General features: G+C 43.4%; 1 protein-coding gene across 1 annotated transcript in view; it reads right to left on the reverse strand.

The window, feature by feature from the left end:
* Positions 1-22,861, reverse strand: part of KIAA1549L (KIAA1549 like) — a 123,062-nt gene extending 100,201 nt beyond the window's left edge. The window contains exon 1 of the mRNA XM_050335314.1: positions 22,735-22,861. The gene's annotated coding sequence lies outside the window, so the exon portion shown is untranslated. The remainder of the gene's footprint in view (positions 1-22,734) is intronic.
* Positions 22,862-23,592: the final 731 nt, after the last annotated feature.

A 23,592-nucleotide genomic window follows, 5' to 3' on the forward strand; every position in this document is an offset into this window, starting at 1 on the left:
CAGCATCTATAGGACATTTCACAAAAACAAGATGAAATGTCTTATTATCACCTTTGCATGAAGTTTGAGGTTCTGTACTGATTTACTCCCAGAAGATATCAACTCAAATACAGCTGTGGTTAAAAAAGATTCTCCACCACTGGGGAAGGACAGCCAAGTACTATCAAGGATTTACCAAGCTCTGAGTAAGCTATAAAATGATTGCCCCCCATCTCTCCACGCTCACACTAAAGCCAGCAAACATTGTGAAATAATGTGTAAATTACCTGAGAAAAATGCGATTTTGGGTTGCATGAAACAGTTAACAAGTTCCATCAGTCTTTTCAGAGGACATCTCGTTAAGTGCACTGAAAGTTTCAACATTTCTGCCCGCAACCACGTTAGTCGAATTTTCCTGCTGCCAGCAGTTCATCTGAGAACACACACTGGCTTGGAACAAGTAAATAACAAGTGACAGGTGTGACTCAGCCAGCTCTAACTAAAGCTGAAGCAGTACAGTAGCTATTGACAGACTGAGGAAGAAAAGAGGAGAAAAGTGGAGCTATGGGAATGGTCTCAACTTCAGAGCCCAAGGCGTGTTTACACAGCCAGCAGGTTGACTGGTGCAGCCAGGCCTGATTCACAGAGGGGCAACAGCAGCAAAGGAATGTGTTTGTAAGAGATAGAGAATGACAAGGCTATAGCAAGGTGCTCACACTGTGCCTGGCTGCAGGGTAATCAGTCCTGGCCAATAATAACTCCATCAGCTGTCACTGGCAAATAGCTGTATTTTATTTCTAATGTGAAATTGGAACCTTTCAGGTGTACACAATGAAAACCCCTGATGAATCTGAAGTATTAATGGAGTCCACAGCACGATGTTGCCTTTTCAAAATAAGTCTAGCTGGAGAAATTCGTGCTGCAGCTTGAAAGGGACAGCCTGTTAAGGCTGCAGGATTGCCTGTGATGGTCAGCATCGCCTCGTGTTTCCTCTGTTGTCTACTGGAGTTCTTCTGACCATTCACGTAATTTTGTTCCCGCACACCGACTGATTCAATGTTTCGGTTGATTTAAGAATTACCACTGACATATTTTATCCTGTCAAGGAGCATTTGCCTCTTGAGGAAACTCAAGACTGGAAGCAAGATACCAGAGGGAGATTACTTCAATGACCCTGGAGCAGGGAGACCTGCAGGGTGCAAACCCCTTGATATCACCTGGCGTCCAAAGGACAATAGCAGGACAGAAGGAGATGCAGAAGCCAAGAAAAATGACAATGGAAGTGTTCAGTCAGGTCAAGTGTGCTATCAGTGCAGTATCAGTAAAGAATAGGTTTTGACCAAGCAGACCACTGCTGTGCAGTGGAGGAGAGCTACCAGAGCAAGGGTAAGAGTCTGTGGCAATGACAAACCACAGGTACTGCTCACTGCTGCCACTGGAATTAACAGCTCCAGGAAACTGCAGTACACACAAAAAAAATCAACACAACACAGGTGCTTTGCCTCCTGAGAAGATCACTCACATTAGCAATGAATTGTACTTAAAACTAAAACTTTGGAGACCCTTCAGAGTGGGTGCCCGTAAGTGGCTGTGTGCTGAATCCTGTGAGCAGCATCACAAAATACCTTGAGCTGTGCAAAGCCAATTTATTGCAAGGCAGCAATAACATCTACTTGCCTCCCTTCTCAGTTTTGCTGATAGTAGTTTTTACATGCTACTGCATCACTCTATGTAATGACCTGTGTTGGAATCATTAGGAAACAGTTCAGGTTTTTCTACATTAATGACTGACACAATAAACTGTGTCTTATTTAACTGCTCCATTGTCAGAGCTTGTAAATATAAATTTTCAGAGCTGCCTTTAATTCTAATGCTCTTAGCCAGATCACATGGGGATACCTCCTTTGTAAATTAGAACCTTACTTAATTGTCCTGTGGAATAATTCTGATTTGTGGATGGATGGTGAAAATGGAGCTGCAAGCCCAAATTTTACCTCCAGGTAGCTGCACAGGATGCAAGGCAACTTGAGCTAAACCACTAGTAGTGTTGAAAGACTGAATCTGAATGCCCACACTGATTACTTTTGGAGCTGTACTATAAAACTCCACCTTTGTTTGGTCTAATCACGTATAAAAGCCGAGTCCATGATAATATAATCACATATGCCCAGTCTCAGATCTCTGTTTCATTCCAGCAGTTCTAAAAACATACCTCCAACCTGCTCCACATTCCAAATACCCATCAGGGAACCCTGGGTTTCCAGCTCAGATCCTGTTCCCTTTGTCCCCACACGTGAGGAAGGGCTTGGTGGCAGGATGGGGTCAAACACTCCCAGGGGCAGCACCAATGACAACTCCCAGTGCACCACAAGCACACCACATGTGCCTGACTTAAATCCTCTGCTCTGATGCAGGACCTGAGTGTTGCCTTCTGGGAAGGAAGCAGACCATAAACAGGCACGTTAAATATAATTTTGGTATTAATTTCACAAACTGCTAAGGAGAGATTCTCGTCTTTGCAGCGATTCTGTGATTTTAAGTTTCGTAGACTGGGTCATTTTGTTTTGCAGGTGACCTCCAATTCTGCAAAGGCTTTTAGGTGTGCTGTTATAAATTTAAAGTCTGAAATGAGCTGACCTGCTTAATTAGGATGCCTAATGGAGTTTAATGGAACAATTTCGTGCTTCAGATTCAGGTTTCTGATTTCTCAACTCTTACAACAGAGACGTCTATAAATTGTATTTATAATGCTGTACAATTTGGTCACATCCACAAAGCCTGTTTCCCACAGGTGCATTCATTTCGTGGAAACCCTGATGTTTTTTATTCCACTGTTACCTTCCTGGAAAATCTTTACTCTCTCTCCCCATGCTTTGGAGGGAAAAATGTATTTGGTAATCTCAGGTCTCCACAAATTTGTGGCCTTGGTTTTGCTGCAGAGCAGCAGCTCTGGTGGCTGGTGCATCACTTGGAGAAGGCACAATGTTCACCTGGGCAAAGCTGGAGCATTTGACCACCCTCCTAGTTAAAGAGTTCAACAGAGTTTTCTATCTATAGAACCCTTAAATGACCCTATAGGAATTTACAGAGTGCTCTCTGCTGAGCTGCAGAGATTTCAAAGAGAAGTTTGATTTCTATAAAATCCACCAATGCCACCCTTCTAAAATTCTACAGGCCTATTCTCCTGGGGTTCATTATCCCAGAAATCCAGGTCAAGAGCGGTATTCACCTACCACTCCCTTCAAACCTCAAACTAACTGGAAGAGATTATTACACACACTTCTCCACAGCATGATCTGCAGTTGAGCAGATGCCCTGCTAGGCATTAGTGTTACCACTGCAAGTGCTGCAGGTGATATTCAGATTTTTATTTCAATAACGAAGGAAAACAATCTAATCTGAGTACAGCAAACTGCCACAGGAGACTTGTCCACTATGAACTAGACATAAAGGTAAATACCACCTAACTTTCCCAGCATATTAATGCATTTTCAAAGAGGGCTGATGAGAGCTTTTGGAGCACCAGGAAGGTCCATCGGTGAGGGGCAGCCCAGATCACAACTGCATTTGTGATGCCACGAAACCACAGGAGGAGCATCTTCCTAGGAGGGAAGGACAGCACTTCTGTTCCTCTCTTTACTGCACCAGTGGCTGAGTCATCCCAGCCTCAACAAATATTCTGTAATTAGAGCTGTTCATTTTATCAATACTAAAGAGCTCCAGAGAAATGGCTGTAAATATTTATTGCCATTTCAAGACTGAAATACTTTTACCGCACTGCATCCCACCAGGTAACCTCCTTGGCAGCTCGTTTAGAGGGAAATGAAAATCTCCCTCTAAAAGGGGAGCTAATGCTGTGAAATCCTTTTAATAAAGCATCGTGAGTCATAACCAGTTGAAGACTTTAAAAGGCAAGAAATACCCCCACTGCTGATGTGCTGGACTGGTACATGCGAGTTCATCTCCCAGATCTCATCTACAGCTTTGATCAGAGCCCAGTCAATGTGACAGGTGGTGCCATGTCAGAAGCATCACTGGTAGGGACTCCTGTAGCTGAAGTTGCTGAATTTTATTTATTTTTTTTAAGAAAACAAAATTAAGGGTGAAATTTGCCATCCTGTCCTCTTAAAATTACAGTGGCTCTTTCTTTGAGAAATAGAAGCTTACAGATGCTTTTGAGCAGGGGTGTGAAATACTGAAATGTGTCATTTACTGTCCCTATGATTATCCAGCCAAATCTACTTGTTACAAGCCTCTGAAAAATGACAATTCACTCATTCTAAAGGCCTGTTAGAATTTGGCAGCATTGTCAAAACTCCCTCTTCTCAACACATATTCTAAATCGGGCCTTCGATTTCTCAAACTAGACACTCAGAGTAGACTCAAATTTGGTTTAAATTATTCTGCATTAGCATCGTGAACAAACTCTCTTATGCTCACTCTTTACTTTCAAAAGCACCAAGCCTATCTCAGCTGCCTTGTCCCAAGAACCCTTTCCCTTCTTGTATTTATTCTCCACAGCAAAAAAAAAATCACATCTTCCAAAACCCCACAAGTGAGAACAGCGGTCTCTCTGATAACAGCCCTGGTTCATTCCTAGTTCACGATCCATTATTTGCTGAAACAGATATAAACTTTCAAGGGCTTAAAAAAAAAAACCAAAACAAACAAAACAAGTAGGAAAAGAGACTATGAAATCAGAGACTATTCTGTAAGAATTCAAAAGCAGCATCAGCCTATCTATATCCAGAGTACTCGTTCTCCTTGCAGCCTCACTGCCATGTCAGTGCCATTACTCTGGTTATGCTTTTATTAATATAAAAACCAACAGCAGCAACAGCTTCCCCTCACCACCAAACGGTTCTCAGGTCAGAATGTTGTACATTAAGGTAATGGCATTTCTTCTTTCCAAATATATGTCCACAAAGGGGTGGGTGAATCATAGAAGGATAAAAATTTATAGTACAGTTCCAATGCATTAAATACATCACTTCACATTTTACAACCCTACTGGTCAGGCCACCATAAATTTCCTAGGAAATGCACGTACTAAGCAGTACACTAAACAAAATCTAAACTGTTAAACAAATATTTTAAACTACTAGCTATAGAATGATCCTTATCTACTTCCACATGTGACAACTCAAATAAAACACTACTTTCATTTTCAATGAAATGATGAGTTATAGGTGACAAGAAACGGAAGTCTTTAAGACAGATCTAGTTAAATTATGCTGCTCCACAATTTGAAATGCTATCTGGTAGTACTACACAAGCAAGAAAAAAACATGAGTTATCTAAGCAGCTGTTAAAATCTTTATCTTGGTCACAACTAGTGCAGTTTAGTGTGAGCTGTAAGTTGTACTGGCTACCTTTGCAATTTAAAATCCAGTCACCTCATCACCTAACTATCAACATATATAGTTCTATAATAGTTCACTTATTTAATTTCTGTAACAGGCAATTCTGCTAAACATGCAAAGCAGACCATAGTTAGTAAATCATGATGCATCACACAGCAGTGCTAGGACCAAACTGGAGTGCTGTCCACAGCAATTCAATAAAAACAGTAACATGGAGGCTTCTCCAGCCTTGATCAGCAATATTTAGCCCTTTTCAGTAAATTAATAGCAAATGAATTCTGCTTGCAATGCAGAAACTCCCCACACTGGGCACACTTCAGCTGGTGGGAAGATGCACGGGATTTTGGTATTAATTCCACTTATTCCACCTCCTCCCTGAGCCCATCCAGGTGTTGCCCTGAGGAACAGCCTCTCTGAGAGGTTCAAAGAGGCAAGAACAAAAACAGGTATCGTATGTCACGACAAAAAAAATTACCAGGTGTGCGTCAAGGTCAGAATTCCTAATGCACTGAACTGTTAAAAATAGTACCAGTATCAGTGCACACCTTGAGGCATTAGTGTAATACTACTCCTATCATAAATGACACTATAATAACACAGTGAGTACACTGAAGGTGAGGGGAATCAGCACTGCAATGAAATCAGTAAGAGATTTCGTAGCTGTATTTAGAAATGAACTCATTAAATATGCAAAAAAAAATTAATGATTAGCCCTGCACTACACAGTTTTCCATTTTGAAATGAATGTGAGTTTATTACACCCCACTTTCAGTCCAAATATCTGCCATAGCAATTTGATATAATTGGGTTTTTCTGTTAATTCTGTTAATCATTAAATTAGTTTCAGTGCTACAAGTAATAAAATGCTGACTCCATTTCACTGCTGAGTGACAGACTCTGCTCAATGTATCTTGTTCACTATCAAGATTTAAAGTCTGTTCACACAGTTTGACAACTCTGCAAACCCTAATCCAGCAGAATTGAATATGTTTTCTGAGGATGAGTAGCAGCCTACCTTAATATTATATTTTACAATAACTGTCTAAGAATTCAGTACTTTCCCAACTATTAGAAATGCCAGAATAAATTGAGTTTATGAAATAAATTCAAAGAGGTTTGATTAAAAAAATGCCAACTTGGCATAACAGAAGGCGTTCTTCGAGAACCTTCGTGTAGTCTCTCACTTATGTTTGCAAAATAATAATTGGAAAACAACCCTGAGCTTCTGAGTTTAGTTTCCCATGTTCTCAATCATGTAATGCAATGTCAACATTTATGGAAAAGATTAATTAAAAAATGCCCCGTGTCCCTGAAATAAATTGGCTCTGCTTTCAGCTAGTGGAAGGCATATATTTTCTCACTTGAAAATGCTGTCATCACCAGAGAAAGCATCTCTGGGGAGAGGGAGCAAAAACCAGTTTTGTGGTGCCAGAAGATGTTCCCATTTTATTCCTGAGCACCTGATATAGGAGCTACATTGCCTGGATAGATAAAATACCCATAGATGAATTTGGGAATCTGAGTGGAAGAGAAAAGGAAAACTACTCTAGATTAAACTCAAAGCAGCAAAGGCGGCTTTGCCCCCATCAGCAGCAGGTGAATTAGTAGTAAAAAGCCCAGGTTTAGAGAGATATGTAATAAATAAATACAAATAAGTTAATATAGCCAGTAGTGATTCTCTGTTCACTGCTTTGATCGCTTCCATGAGTGGTAATTCGTGACTTCCAAAATCTCCCTTTGCTCATCTTTTTTCGGGTAGAAGAATTTTAATGTGCTTCCTCCTCACGAAGAAAAGGCCAAGGATGGTGATGGTGATCATCAGAGAGTTGAGCAGACAGGATAAACAAAAAAAACAACCATCTCCCCTAACAAACATGTCACCATTCCTGTGTTCCTGTCACATTAATTCCGTTACTGAGCACCAAGGAGAGCGGCGACACAGGGAACGTGCACAGCCTTTCTCTGGCCATGCACTGGGTAAATCACACTTGCAGAGTGTTTCTGACACCTCTGGTAGGAAACTCTGCAGCATCTGCAGTGCTGCTGCTTATTCCATAGGCAGGAGCAGCCCTTCCTCAGAGCTAGACCAGCCCTGGATGTGTGTGTGTGTGTAATGTGTGCTGCAGCCGGCACTGCAGGGAGCTGCAGCTGGAAGCCTTTCCCAATCCTTCCCAGTTTTCAAGACGATTCTGCGAGGGGACAAACAGGTGTGATCATTTCCAGTACTCCTGCCCAGTTCTCACCAGGCAGACGCCCTAATGCTGTTGTGTGTGGAGGAGCTAAAGGGCACTTTGGAACAAAGTCCGGAAAAGTAAAGGAGCAGCATGAGGTTAAATACCCTGCAAACGTGAAGAAATCCTGCAGGCAGGTTGATGCAGTGCCCCAGATCAGTGCCTTGCAGAGGTGTAAGCCTTTTGGCCAGACCAGGGAGGACAGCCTTGCTTCTCAGTGCAGGGTGAAAGGCAGACGTGCACCCACACACAGGGAGCGAGGAGGAGACGCTGCTCTGCTGCAGAGCCCTCTGCAGCTACACCAACCTGTGTGAAGCAGCGTGGGTGGCTCTCAAGTCAGATGCAAATCGTTGAGTGAATACAAATTTGAGGAAATAAATATAGGAGAAGAGCTAGTTTCCACTTCTTTCATATCTTCTGAAACCGCAGTGATTGTTAATTCATTAACATAAATCACAGAGCCGGGCACCTTATATTAGATCAAATATTCATGAAAACAGCAGCTTTAAAGCTGCCACCTTCAGAAAAACAGATGCTGGCCTTACAGAAACACAGGGGAAAAAAAGGAGAGATTTAGAAAAACACATACATTTGCATACAAGCAATACACTTACATACAAATACATGCCTTTACTTAACATGCTAGCTTAGCTACCAAAACATCCACTGCCATATGAAACAGCATGAAATACATACGAGTACATGCATAGGGCAAAGATTCTTTTACCTATAGAAGGGCATTTGTGCATCTTAAGAGCCACAGGTCAGCCAGAGAAGTAAGCAGCAGTCTTTGCCCACAGGCAGCACCGAGCAACTCGAGCATATTGTATCAACTCTACCTAACTACTGCAAAATTAATGTTGGTTTGTCCCAGCTATTTTTAAGTCTTTGGTATTAGCAACATGAAGGGCTGGTGCTTTGTATTGAACACCAAAGGCAGGCAAAGATACTTTGAGCTGAACAAATGCTGCTGGAAGAATGACCTGCAATACGTAACCTTGCAAACAAGACCAGAGAGGCCAGTGCCTGCACGGATGACAAAACAAACATGAAACTAATACAGCGCTTGGAACAATTCATCACAAGTGCCTGAGGGGCAGGTTTACAAATGAGGCATGTAAGTGCCTCGTGAGACTCGCAGGAGCTGCCAGCTTTGAGCGCTGCCTAACACCTACTCGCTCGAGAAGCCACCAGCCCCTTGAAGAGGCAGTGCAATTTCTGTGCCCAAATTACTCCAGGGACCTTGCAGGTTCCCATCTGCAGCTGTAGGCACCCAAATGCCTTTGCAGCTCATCAGTCAGTGCTCTGGTACCTACTGAAAATTACTGAGCGCTGCCACCTGAACTACCTGTGGTACTTTTAAAACCGAGCCTTAGAGGTCTCCTCGGGTACTTGTAAGTATGGATTTTCTCTGACAAAAAGCCAAAAAAAGGACAAACGTGGCAAAGAAATAGGATATTGTAGAACCTCAGCCCATCAAAGCTTTGATGTAAATCTCAGTTGCAACATTATACCCACTAATGAGTAGTAGTACTCCAGTAGCCAAAACATCTCATGGCACAGGGAGTAACAGTACAGATTGCTGCGTTAGGTTGAGGAGAATTACAGGGACAGCTCAGCAAATTCAAAATAGGGAGGATTTTATTACTGGAATCCTCCCTTTTCTTTCTTGAAGCCCCAGGAACACCTTCACGAGCCCTGACCCAGCTACCAGGCAGTAATGAGCAGGTTTTGGTTTCATTCCAGGAGGCAGCACCTGGGATGAGCCACGGAGAGAATCTTCCAAAACCCCAACTTGCTATTTACTTTTAAGCATTTTCTGATAGTTGCAACTGGAACATATTGCTATTTTTGCACCAAAGTTTATGGTAATTTCATCTTGTTTTACCATAAAAGCTTAAATCACACTTTGTGATAATGTAAATCACTGATCTGAAAACTCCACACTGCAACGTGTCCTCTTTTTTTGGCCTCTCCAAAGAGAAGGCTGAGCACCAGTGATTTGCATCACCTCTTCATGGGATTATCCTTAAATTTGATACTACTTAATTTCTGAATAGTTCCTTAAAAAAAAAAACAAAAACAACACAAACAAACAAAAAACCCCAAACAAACAAAACCAAAAAACCACTTATTTTGAGAAAGTTGTTGAGTGTTTGGCATTTGCTATCTTGACGGTAAGATATCTTGGAAGGCAAAATATAATTTTTTGTCTTTGAAATGTGCACTGAGGGGATTTTGTGGGGTTTGGGTTTTTTTTTTTTTCACAATAGCACTGTGGAAAACTGCTGAAAAGTTTCAATTACTGCCACAGTGATAAATAGAGGACCCAGAGCTGCAAGTGAGCACCCAGCAGGATAATGCACACGGAATAAAAGAGGACTATTGCATGTGTACATGTGTTTGTGTAAACAAGACCAAGTGCTGACAGGATTTTTGTTTCAAATGAGAAAAGCCTGAAGAAATAGGTCAGACCTTTTAAGAGATAATTTGTATTTCTTGGTACCTCGTGTCGGCTGAATGAAACAACAACTGAGCTTAATGCCTTTCCAGCTGCACTTATAGTGGTTGGCTCATTGCAAGTGGGGACAGATGTTTGTCATCACATTCTGTCTCCCTGAGTCCCAGGAGCAGCTCCCTGTTCAGCATCACAACCAAACCTGGGTTTGTTTGCCAGGGTCAGGGCTCCTGTGCCAAAATAAACTGGGGATTGCTGGGGAAGGTGTCCTAGCACAGGAACTGAGCTCCACACACACACTCAGAAGCCACATCCCCTCCTCCGAGTCCCACAGCCCCACACTGTACCCTAAAAACCCCAATCCTTCCCCCATGCTGGGCCAGAGTCTCCCTGTCTGCCCCCTGAGGCAGCTGCTCCATCCCACACTTGTGCTGCTGGTTGGGAGCATCAGGGAACAGAAGATAACAGGAGAGCACTCCTTATCAGCTCCTTTCCATCTTTGCAGGCACAGATTTTTATGAAAGCAGGAAGAACCTGAGACAGCAGACAGCTCTATCTCTGACAAACCTGATGGAGAGTGGCCAAAGGATTAAAAAGTTACTGAGGAGGGTTGTGCCTTCATCAGTCTTTCAAACGAACTGAGAAAAGAAAGGCAGAATCCACGGCTTTAAGTTTTGTTTCCCTAGGAAAGCAGCCAAAATATTTCAAAACGTTACCCAGTGTTTCTTTCACGTATTATCTTTCAAACTGTATTGAAAATCGATGCGTTTACAAAACCCCAGAGAAGTCAGTAATACTTTTTGTAACAGGTTTCTGCCAGCACCATCAGGTGGTGAACTGCCTGAGGGAAGACAACCACGTATCCCAGGGCTTTAGGCAGGCTCTGCACTACACCCCCAGAGGTTTGGGTATACCAAGCTTCAGGGGTCAGTGCTCCCACCCCTTCCAAGGGGTTTTGTGCCAACAATTAAGCAGCAGAATCCAAATGTAACTCGAGAACAAAACGCTACATTTGTTTTGATCACATTAAAGTCAGAAGGAGCTATTAAAAGAAGTTGTAGCAGATGACTGGGTCCCAAAGAACCACAGGCAATAAATTCACATGGCAGCTTTGTTTCATAACTTCAGTCCTACTTATTCCTTCTTTGTCTATTCTAATTACTCCCTGATATGGAATTAATGTAGAAATCAAATTAAATGCTCAGGAAAGTGTACAAATCAGCTGGCCTGAGAGAAACAACTATTAAAAGCAATTAGGTAAATACATCAATCTAGAAATGCACAGCGTGTTTCTGCCTGAGTGAAAGAACAAACACAGGGACAAAATGGAGACCGTGATGCCAAGCAAGGAGCAGCCTCTCTGGGTCCTGTGGAGGTGTTTGATATTACCATTGCTGGTGGCAGGCTTTGGTGGACCACTGACTTCAGAGAGCATCAATCAGGGCTTGCAGGTGGCAAGCACTACTGCCTCTTTTCTGCAAAACCTCCCAAAAAGTGCTGTTACCCTGGGATGGCAAACCCTGTGAACTTCTAGTGGGGATGTAGCACTGGGACCACGCAGATTGTCTAAAATGAGTTGACCCAAGGTAAGAGAAAGTGCAGATGAAAATTTGATGTTTTACACTGAGATTAACTCAGCAAAAGCAAGAGCAGGTAAGGAAATAAGTCACAGTAGAACAGAGAGGTGTCCTCTCTCTCTCCTCTGAATTTACAGCAAGAGAACCACCCCATGAGAACTGTTTCACAAGAAATATGTAAAGAAATGGTTTTCAATACAGCGAGATCTGTGAATGCAGAGAACTCTGGGCACTGCCTGTACCACCTGTGGCCCCCGGCACTGAGCCCAGGCTGTGGGGACAGGCTCAGTGTGGACTGGTGGATGTGAACCTCTTATTTCTTCAAGAAGCTGAAGAATATCCTGATTTCCCAGCTGAGAGAATGCAAAGTAAGAAAAAAACCACACCTTTACAAGTGCTAGGGTATCCACAGGAGACATTTAAGTGACTTCATTATCTCTGTTCTTGAATACTACATGTTTTCTCTAGCAAAGATAGCTTAACCAGCGAGCCTGAAAATACTCCTAAGAACACTTTTTACCACACAATGGGATATGTGCACCTTGGCAAGTAAAAATAATCCCTGTTATACCCTGTTGACGAAAACCTACTCCAGACACCTCACCTGAATGCCACTCTATCAACACTGCCAGTACACACTTTAAGAACAAAAAATGAACTCATCCATAATCCCTTTAGTCTAAGTTTTCCAAATCATATTGTCACCTCAGCCATATGAATCCTCTTGTATTAAATGGATAACAAATAAAGTATATTCTTTGCTCCAAATTGAGATTACGTCCCCCTTTTAGACATGAAAATTATCAAAGGTGCAGTGCTAATATTCATGAAAAGTATTTTCCCTAAAGAGGCTGTGGAATCAGCTAAAATGGAAATCCTTCAGCTGCTTTACAAGAATAAATGTCAATATTATCACTGGGAAGAGTACTGGAATAGCAAAAGGATGCTAAGTTTTATCCTGTTGGGGCTAAGACTTACTTTACACAGAAATAGAGTAATAAAAGAGCATAACTTTTCATTATGTAACTGCTGTCTTTCTTTTTACCTTTTAATGTGTTTAAACAGTATTGAAGAGAAACAATTATATTCTTTTGATATTTGGGAGGTGCCCTGTAATTAATAAATCTTTGCTTGCAGAGGCACATATTGCACAGTGCTTAAAAGACAAACCCATGTTATTTCTGTCAAGATATGCTGAAATGCCCAGATACCAAAAAAGTGGAATTTGCTGCTCACTGCAGCTTTCACACACACAGTTTGACTTATTCTTTGTCTGGTAGTTTACTAGTGGGTGATGTGAGGTAAGATGTATGCAATTTTCAAGTTAATTACTCTGAAACTAAGTTTCTACAAGAGCAAAGGAATCAAGAGAGACCACAGAAAGAATCAAATTTTTCCCAAAAAGAGAAGGATGAATCAATATATTTATCTTTACTCTCGACCAAAATACGTTTAGATTTAAAAAAAAAAAAACAATGAGTGAATTCACATATCACTGTAATTTTCTGTTCCTTCTGCAAAGAGAAGTTAACAGTATCAAAACAACAACTGTGCACCACTCTGAACTGAAATTAAGTTCACGGTGTTCCTGAAAATGTCAGAGGCACAGATGTCTCAGTACCACACCACTTTACCTAGTGGAGGTAACTCCACACTCTGCTGTCTGGCTAACCATTACATCTACTGGAACAACCTATTGAAGGGGGGAAACCAGTTTTAAGAAGGTACAGATAAATAACTACAGAGTTATTTATTATTAGTAATTTATTAGTAGTCATATTATTATTATTAGTCATGGAAATACCCAAGTATTTCAAGCAGCTCAACATCAATTCCACGAATTTAGCCAGGCTACAATATTAAGAATTTCTCTGTGTGTGCACAAGTAGATAGCATTGATTTCAGCAATAATTGCCTAGAAAGACAATTTTAGAATCAAATTAGCAGTTAAATAATTGTAGAAATTATACAGAGAGATTTCTTTGATTGGATGGTTGTAATAATAGCTACAGAAATCTATCCTACACAGATCCCACATTGCATTACACTACATTATTTTAGCCTAAAGTTAATATTGTTGAAAACAAATCTCATTCTGAGAATATGCCCCTGTAAGATGATTTCTTTGGGTTGATTTTAATTATCTGCGTTACACTGAAAATACTGGGTACATTAAAATATCTGATAAACTTTGAATATTCCACACACCATTATCTTAGCCCTGTTCCCATTATCTATTACTTTTAATTCATCACTGATTTTTCAAATGAGCCGCTGGCTTTTCAACAAAACACACGCTGCCCAGCCAGTCCATCTAACAGGGCTGAGGGTTCTGCAGTGTTTTGGAAGACTGTGGTGTAATTTCAGATAAGCATTATATGCACTTCCCTTCCAGCATTCCAAGAGTTTCATTAATTGCAGTGGCTGACTTGGGGTCTTTAGAGGACAAAAAGGAGATTCATATCAAGACACCATTCCAGTCTCCTACCTGAGGCACGCCGCAAAACCGAGGAAGCCAAAGTCATCACAGAGGGAAGAGAAAGCAACTGAAACATCTCCCACATGAAAAAACCAGCAGCAGAGTTTCTGTGGGCTCTGCCCAGGGCAGGATTTTCACCTGAAACGCCCACAGAGCAAAGAATATTGGACAGTTTGCAGCTGGAAAGACCATTAGGCTTGGTATGCTCGTCCTCTTCCCTTTCCCTAATCCCCTCCTCTCTTTAACTCGTCCCTGGGCACAGCTCTCAGCACTTGGCTTGACAAATTGATGCCAAGTTTCAGCTGTGCTCCATTCCCAGCTGAAATGAGAGTGCACCAGACCTACGTTTTTGGGGTTCCTAAACTACCCATTTTTGTGGCAGCGACTGGGATTGTGAAGCAGCACTGACTGGTTTTGAATTAGGCTTTTTTTTTTTCCCCCCCCACCCCTCAGTTGCTGATTGTCCCCTTATTGCATGTGCTAGGAGACAAAGCAAACAAAGAACAGTATTTATCTTTGTTCTGTAATATTGTGACATTTAAACAAGGAAAATGGGAACTGTCAGATAGAGATTTTGATATTGATGATGGTGATGGACTGGATTAGCAGAGAAAGGATTTGATTGATGACAAGCAAAAGGAGGATGGAATAATTAATGCCCAGGATTGAATTTTTATGGGCAATGAATCACTTTAAATTCATTTTACGTTTCGATCAGACTATAAATTTGATCTAATATTCTTAGATTTCAATGAGGCATTTGACTTCATATCTCACATTTTGATTAATAAAATATAAAATTAATATGGTGCCTATGCCACAGATTTTAAATGATTAAATTGAGCAGCAGTGCTTCAAGTAGGCTCACATGGGAAATGATTCTCAGCCTTGCAGTCAACATTTTTATCAGTAGCCTGGAGGAGGTCAAAACCATCTGATAAAAGTCCTCAGATCACAAGTGGGAAAGTGATGAACAATGAAGCAGACGGGCAGAGGCAGCCAAGTATCAGACCACACATCTGGAAATGAAGAGTACAGACCAATTTCGTGGATAAGAGTGCCTACAGAGGGGAGCAGTGGTGAAGGGTTATGTCTACTGAGCAGGCTGCAGCTTCCATGAGTAGGAGAAGCACTGGAGCTTCGGGGGTTGTTAATCTTGCTTCTCTCCACCACAGCTAAGTCTGCAGGAATAGCAGACCAGCTGTGGAGGCTGCAGTTTCAGAGGGACATCAGGCTGGAAAGACCTCAAAATGGACTCACAAGGATGATGAAAGACTGTGGAAAATATGTCTTTGACTGAACCCTATGAGAACTCAAAGCAAGAGGCGTGACTTGATCACAGGATTAGAGTAGCTGTGCATGGAAAAGAGATTTTGGAGGTCTTCAGTCTGGTAGGTTAGGGTGGCCAGAAAACACAGTGGTACAGATTCAGTTTTCAATTCTATACATTTCCAAATATGACAGTAATGTCCTTCAGCTGTAATTCTGGTGAACTGCCCGGACCCTCAAAAATTTCAGTCAGATTTCACACTCTTTTAAAGGTTGCCTAGAGCTGCCACACTCGTATCAGTCACCAAAGCCAAGGGAAAACTTATGGCTCACGTTATTCAGAAGGCAAATTTGACATCAGTGACTCCTTTGGGACCTAAATGCCTAGAAATGTTTTAGCAACACAAACTTTCCCATGTTCTCTGCTCCTTCTTGTGGCCAACTACCCTCCTCCAATTTGCACTACCCTTTTGGATAGAAGATGACTGCAGGAAAAGCTGCATGTGCCCAGGAGTGACCCCAGCTGGTCAACAGGATTTTTGTCCATGGCTTTTCAGTAAAACATAAAGAGCTTTTGCTGGGTGATAATCTGGTAAAATTCTTTTTGAAAGTAACTCAGTAATTTCATATTAGTTATGTGACTCCCTAAGCTTTGTATAGATGTTTCATTAGCCAAAGAAATGGTAGATATAGAAAATAATGCTTTTTTTTTATAGCAGTAGAACCACAAAGAACACCTCACAAAATGTCTAATCAACACTCCCACTTATTCATTCAGAAAAGACCCCTGCCTGGAGACAATTTAAAGCCCAAGCTCTAATTCTCCAGTAAAGTCAAACATTTGTTTTTAAATAGCACCACGTTGTCAATACCAAGCCTTGCACAGGGAATATATTAAATATATTTTAATACATTCAGAAGGTTGCAGCTTTGAAAACATGTCTGTTGCTATCCACTATGAGAGCCAAAGCCTTAGCCTGTTTATGGACTGCCAGTCAACAATGGACAGAGGGGTTTTTTGTGAATATTTAATTCAGCAGCTACACAAGCACCAGGAAATTCAGACTAACCCATCTGAGAACACTGGACAGCTACAACAGTCAAGCATGTATCAGCCTTGAAAACATTCAGCCAAGACATTTTACCACAAGATCGTAGAAGTACTTTTAGAATGCTAAATAAAACCCAAACCATCACTTTTAAGCATTTCTTAAAGCCACCCCTAAAAATTTCAGCTCAAAGACGTCACATCAAAGACATACTACAATGACAGAAAACTGTAAAAATGCATTTCCTTTCTTAATTAGCCACAACCTCTATAGGAATCCAATTTTTCATCACTGACCTATTCATCTGCCAAAGCTACTCAGCAGATTAGAAGAAAACTACACAAAGAAAGAACGAGGCAAGTCTGTAATGGTTTCTTTTAAATCAGTTTTTCAGAACTTGAGTGACAAAGAAGACCACATAAGCTAAATAATTTCCATTTTCAAAACAAAGAACAACTATTTGGTAAGAAACTACTCCCACAGATAAAACTTCCACATTTCAACTCTTTCCTTACCATTTTACACTGGTTGCCAAAACATTGTGCTGGCCTCAGTTATTTCATTGTTCAAGAAATACCACAGAAAACTGATACATCTTTGTCTCCTCTTCCTTTGCAATCTGCTTTTTGGCATTTTGATTTCCATGCACTGAAACGTTCAGCCTTTCTTTTTGTCTTTTAAAAATCTTTCTCTTGGCCTTGCAAGTTACACACATTTATGCAACAATCTTTTTGTGTTATCCTAGGCAGTAACTCTACCAGGTTAAACTTACAAAATCCATACTTCTCAAACACAGGGCAACAATTTATCTGAAGGCATTTTACTTACTTCCAGCTAAAGGCACTGCAGTGAGATCATCACATCACTGAACAGCAGAGTGGTGCAGGATAGCTCTGCTGCTCTTTTATTACCTGGTACACAGATGGACTATAATTCATATCAGCTTCCTTCAGGAGTTTGTTATCACCACACATCTGCAGGAGCATTTAGGGAAACACAGCACCAGTAGGTGAACCCCGAGAAAAGACTCTCCTAGAGAGCAGCCAAAATCACAACAGTGGACACAGAGGCTTTTTAACCATAACAAGGAAAATGCACACACATGAAGGCAATTTAGGAGAAGCTGCAAAAGAAGAGCTACAGCTGCTTCCCTGCTGATGCACCAAACATGATGGGAACACCTGAAAATCGCAGGACACGCCCAGACTTACTCTCTGTGATTAAAGTCTTGCACAGTTTTTCCCCTGATTTCTCCCGTGTGTTCTTCCTACTCAAAGTCAGGAGGAATCAGCTGGGGTATTTCCCTTGAAAGGTGAACATTGGTGTATTGCTAACAGATGATTAAATGCTAGACGAGGTGTTGTAGATAGTATCAGGTCTACAGTGATGTGCAGTAGACAAAATGAGGAAAGGGGCAGCTTCTTATGGGTCTGGATTTTTATTGTTCTCTTCTTTGAATGTTCTTTCACTTTTTCTTCCTTACTCCTGCGTCCAGAACACAGAAAGCAGTTTCCCCCAATTTAACATCCAGATCAAGCAGTAATATCATGAGTGTCACACTTTGCTACACACACTGTATATACCTCATACCTGCAAAAGTAATTGTCATTTAAATGTTAATAACATCATCATTTCCTGTCACCCAAGTGGGGCCCGCAGTACTTACATCTTCAGATTTTCCATTTTCTGCGATAACTCCTCTTTTATAAAATGGAGGAGCCAAACCAAGTCACTTATTTGTGCTTTTGAGAAGACCTTAAAAGCATCATCTCTGTTCAAAGGTGCCCTTCAGACACCTACTGGCATAATTTCTCCATTTCAGATCCTAAGAACATTACTGGCCTTTCCACATTATGAGGTGCAGGTGTTCCCTTTATACCCTTCTGCATGTATTTAGGACTGCCACCAAAATATCAGGTCAAAGACTGGGCTTTTCTCTTAATGGCTTCTTTTCCAGACCCTTTGTCATAGCCCTTTTTCAAATCTGGAATTACTGAAAGTTATGTTTAAGGAGGGAGAAGGGAAAGGAGGGAAGACCCTGTTGGGTTTTCAAAACTGTGCCAAGAACACTACAAATACTTCAGCAGCAAACTGCTCTGTGTGAGCTGTACATTGTTTCCCCCATATCCTCTGCTTCTTCTAACTAAATATCCTCACTGGGAATGTTTTCCTATGGGGTGTTATAGCTGAGAAATGCCCTGTGTCCAAAACGCACCAGTGCTACCCACCTTGCTGGTAGGAAGGCAGTGCCTCACCCATGGCCCTCAGGATTGGCCATAAAAGACAGATTAGTTCAGTAAGTGCAGTAGTTCCTTCCTTGGACTCAGAGAAGGGAGTGAGAACAGGAAACAATCACTGAAATGCTCTTTTTTTTTTTTTTAATTAAATGTTGACATGTTTTGACATTAAAGCCTATATTAATATGCAAATGTCATCAGTATTTACTGCAGCAGAAACAACCATTCCCACATGAGTAGGAAAATACCACAAACAGAAAATTACTCACAGTTCCCTTCCTTTTGTTCATAGACCTGACCTCAAGTGAGTGTGAAAGGCTCAAAAAACAATGCAGTGAAGACTAGGAGGGTGCAATACACTACAGGGTGACTGAACATGTCAGAAAATAAGTTCTTCTCTAACTCTAGATCTTAAACAGCCAGTCAGTATTTCTTACAAACATAACATGGATATCCTTCAACCTACTCCGAGATATTCACTTGTCTTAATCCACAGAGAACAGTTCCATCAAAGTGGTTTCAGTATATATGAATTTAAAGTATTAGCTATCTATGTGAATACTAAAACCAGATTCTTTATTATCAACTAATTATTTATTACCCAGGAATGTAGTGGAAGAAGGTTAACTCATGACTGGTGGATCTACACCAAGCATATCCCATCAAAGCCTCAAATCCTCACAAAGAAGCACCTTCTTCATGCTCCTGGTGGCCTAACCCTTCAGCCCTTGCTGTCGATCCCTGTTTTGTTTGGAATAACATGAGTTAGAACTTGAATTTCCCACTGTTCTTTCAGGGGCTATCTGAGATGCCTGCACGTGTTCTGTTCTGCTGAGCCGTGCGATCCCAGATGTGCCAATCCCGGTGCTTCTCGTGGAGTTTCGGGGAGCTGAGAGGCATCGAGTCAGCGCTCAGGTGGTTGCCATCCACCGAGGAGGAGGTGGGGACTGGCAGTTCAGCAGCTGGCACGGAGCACTCTCCGAGTTGTTCAGTCGAAGCTCCAGCTGCGAGAAGCAGCCACTGCGCTGGAGGTGTCGTTATTGTTTGTGAAATCATCGCTAATTAAGGTGAGATCTCACTGTGCTGGTGTTCAGCAAACACGGGAAGGAATGGACCTTTCCCTGACGAGTTCATCATTCAAACAGAGTACACAAGCAAGCACAGAGGATGATGGAAAGTGTAAAAGGTATATTTTAATGTTTCTTAAAACTTTGTTAGCCCAGAATCCCCCCCCTGCAGTCTCTCTGATCAGTTGATTAATCTCCTGAGCAACACAACTGTGAGCAACGTGCCTTTTCCTCTGGTTCACTCAAACAACGGTGACATATGTATTGACAGGCTCAGAGATGCTCCACCAAGTTCAAATCAGATTTCAATATCTGCCTTTCAAAGTTACATCCACTTCAGAAACTGCCTCTCTCTTCTTCCACCAGGGGGAAACAGTTGCCCGGGGTTCGTGGCTCTGATTCACGAGAGAGTTTTACCTGGCTGGAACCTGCACATTCCCTCAGTCGATTTCTGGAGCATTACTTTTCTCTTTCTTGACAAATATATTCAGTTCGCCTCAATTTTTGCACTGGTTATTCTACAATCCCCGAGAAATCACAGTTCTGTGCTTCTGATTACGGTGGACAATGTAATTTTATTTTCAACCTGAATTCAAGCAGTGGTCCTGGGGGTGACGTATTGTTGAAATTAATATCTAACTCTGCATATCACTGAGCAGTTTGCTATATATGCAGCTAAAGAAGCAGAAAATACTTCTAAAATTAAAAATAAAGCTTCTTATCTGCTGTTTGAAACCTAATCACTCTGCAGTCGATGGTGGAAGTGTCCCGAGGCACTGACCAGCACTGAGGTCTGTCTCTGAAACCCTAACAGAAAGAAAAGCAATCTCCCAACACCTTGGAGCCCCAACACCTCATCCTGCCAGGATCTCTTCTCCAGGAGATCTCTGCCCTTTGTGTTGAATTCTTATTGAGGGGTAGGAAATTTTGTAGGGGACCAGCAGACTTTTGAGTTGTCTTCTGAAGCATTAACACCAGAGCAAAACTTCTGTCTTTTCTCTCCATGCCCCAGTGGAGAAAGCTTTAGTAAAAACGCTGCATGACAAATGCTCTTCCCAGTGTTCAATGCATCATGGAATACCACTTGGAACTTCGTGGCAGTGGATGTGCTCTGTCAACCGTACACATTACCATAATAATCACAGGAATCTGTAAAACCACAGTGGCTGAACAGAAATCAAACATATAGAAGGTTAAGCTCCTTAGACAAAAATAATGTTCTTGATTGAAAATATGGCTCTACCCCCGCCTTCGATGGGAGACAGCATTTCATGTGTTCCATCTCAGTGGAAGACAGAGCTTTTAAGGTTGATTGACATCCAATTTATGCACCTCAGCAATCGTACCTACTGATCAACACTGAGTAGGAGTAACAAAGTTTTACTTGTGATTTCAGCTGGAAAGCTCAAAGCTATGAAGTACAACAGATTACATTTAGTACCTTAATGTAACGACCCGATAATGTGAAATTCTCAAGTAATGCCAGTTGGTGACAGTATGTTACACTATGTGTGCTTATGTACACCAGGATTTTGTATTTTGGCTTGGCACTATTTTGGCTTCCCATCTCTTTTTTTTTTTTTTTACCCCCAAGGTGTTGGCTGTGACATACCTACAAATACGGTTTTTAACCCTATTGGATTTCTTCACTGAAAAGTGACATCACTGCTGTGTCCTAAAGACATACAGACCACAAAGGAAGAAGCAGAATATTCATATACTTCATTCTACTCTTGAATCTCACCCTCAAGCATGAAGAGGTGTCTTGTTGCATTGTCAGAAATACCTCAGCTTTTGCAACTCAGCTCTGAGAGCCTGGCTGTCTCTGAGGGAACACACATTTCATAACTTAGATGTGGTACCAGAGTTCCTGTGAAATCCAGACTGACTTGACAAGCCAAGGTAAAAAATTAGCCATTCCTCTGATCACGGGTCAATTTATCTTATAGAGATAAATCAAACCGTGGTATTTACATGCTCAGAACAAGTAATGCAGTATGAGGCACTGTTCCACCAACCTACGACCTGCAAATGAGAAACCTTATTATATTATGGCTATAAAACTGGCATCAATTGTATACAATTACTGCACATACATATTAACAGCTTCAAAATGTGGATTCACATCCCTACTCCTTCCTTAAAACCATAGCATCAATCTAGCCATATATCAGTTTTAGCCTCTTTCAATTATTTTAGCATAGCCTCAGAATTATATTTGGCATCTCTATCTGGCACATACAATAACTGCCAGCAACAGTAACCATTTCTGCATTGAGGTCACCGAGTGTATCGACTGCTGTAAGAAGTCTGGAGAGCGCAGGACAGTGCCTGACTCAAAAAGTCAAGGGAAATAGGAAAAATATAACCCAGAAATTGTCGGAGCTCTCAGCTGCATTTGAGGTGTAGTGTTCAGATCTCAGCGCAGCTTGCCCTCTCCTAACCCCTCCTTATCTTCCCCTCCTCCCCGCCACACACACACACACACACACAGAATCACTAGAAATGATCCTTTCAGTTAACAAAAGCCTCTGCCCGTCCCTTTCCCTGCAAGGAACAAGACCTAATCCAACTATCCCGTCCCACAGGAAAAGCTGTTATTTGTGCTCCAGCCAGGCAGACCGGGGGGTGATGGCAGCCCCCGCTGCCTCAGGGAAAGGCAGGAAACCCGAGCATCCCCTCCTCACAGAGGAGCCTCTGTTCGAGAGAGCGGCTAAGGAGAGATGCGGCAGACAAAGAGAAGCGCCGGGCTGTTCCCCGCTCCCGGCAGCGCCGGGCACAGGGCAGATTCCCGCTGTCGGGAATTTCACGTCGCCCGTGCGCGGCTCGGGCAGGCGGGGGGACCCCCCGCGCCACTGCAGCAGGTGAGGCTGCTCGTCGGGAGGCAGCAGGGCAAGCCCGAGCATCCCCGCAGAGCCGCGCCGTCCCCGCGGGCAGGGCGGCGACTGCCGCTGTCGCTGTCACCGCTGTCGCGACAGCGGCGCCGCCGCCACCGCGCTCTCCCCGCGCCCCCCGCGCTCCTTACCCGGCTCGGCGCGGGCGCTCGGCAGGAGGGCGACGACGACCCCGAGCAGCAGCAGCAGCGCAGCCACGGCCGCGGCCGGGCCCGCTCCCCCGCCCGCGGGCCCGGGAGCCGCTTCGGGGCCCCGCGGGGCGCGCCCCGCTCCGCCCGCCCGCCGCCCGCCGCCGCCGCATCCCCGGGGCGCCTGGCTCGGCCCCTCAGCGGGCAGCGCTGCCCATCGCCGCGCCGGGCTCTACAGCAGCGGCTCCGCGGGCAGGCGCGGCGGGAGGCGGAGCGGGGGCCCCGCATCGCCTGCCCGCGGGGACGCGGTGCCGGGATGCTCGGCGGCGGCGCGGCCGCCCCTCGGGCTCCGGGCGCGGGGAGCGCCGCGGATCGGAGCTCCTTCATCCACAAAGGGGCTCGCGGCGCCGCCGGAGCCGGCCCCGCTTCCCCGCCCTCCGAGCGCGGGGAGGCGGGAGCGGGGGCGGCGCTGCCGGGGCCGCGGGGACCCCTCCACCGCCCCCCGCCCCGCACGGGGGGAGCCGCGGCCAACGCGGGTGAGGCAGCCGGCGGTGGGGATGGGTCCCTGCCCGCTGTGCCGGCCAGAGCATCACCTGCGGGGGATCAGTCACCTCCCTGATTTTTCTTCTCTCACTTGGCGCCCGGTGCTGCCCTTGGGTGTAAACGGAGCTGCGCCCGCTCACACCTGTCCTGCGAGCCTGCCAACACTCAAAGTCCCTGCCTGCTCGCTTATTGCCGGCTGGTGTCCCGACCCGTGAGTCTCCGGGCCAGGGCATTCCCGAAGATGGCCCAGTTATCCCAGGCACCAGCCAGCGGCCACAGCGCCCAGCGCCACTGGCAGCTTTTCTGCAAGTGCAGAAG

This window comes from Myiozetetes cayanensis, unplaced genomic scaffold, assembly GCF_022539395.1.
Source record: "Myiozetetes cayanensis isolate MyiCay16 unplaced genomic scaffold, myiCay2020 scf6-25, whole genome shotgun sequence".
Lineage (NCBI taxonomy): Eukaryota > Metazoa > Chordata > Aves > Passeriformes > Tyrannidae > Myiozetetes > Myiozetetes cayanensis.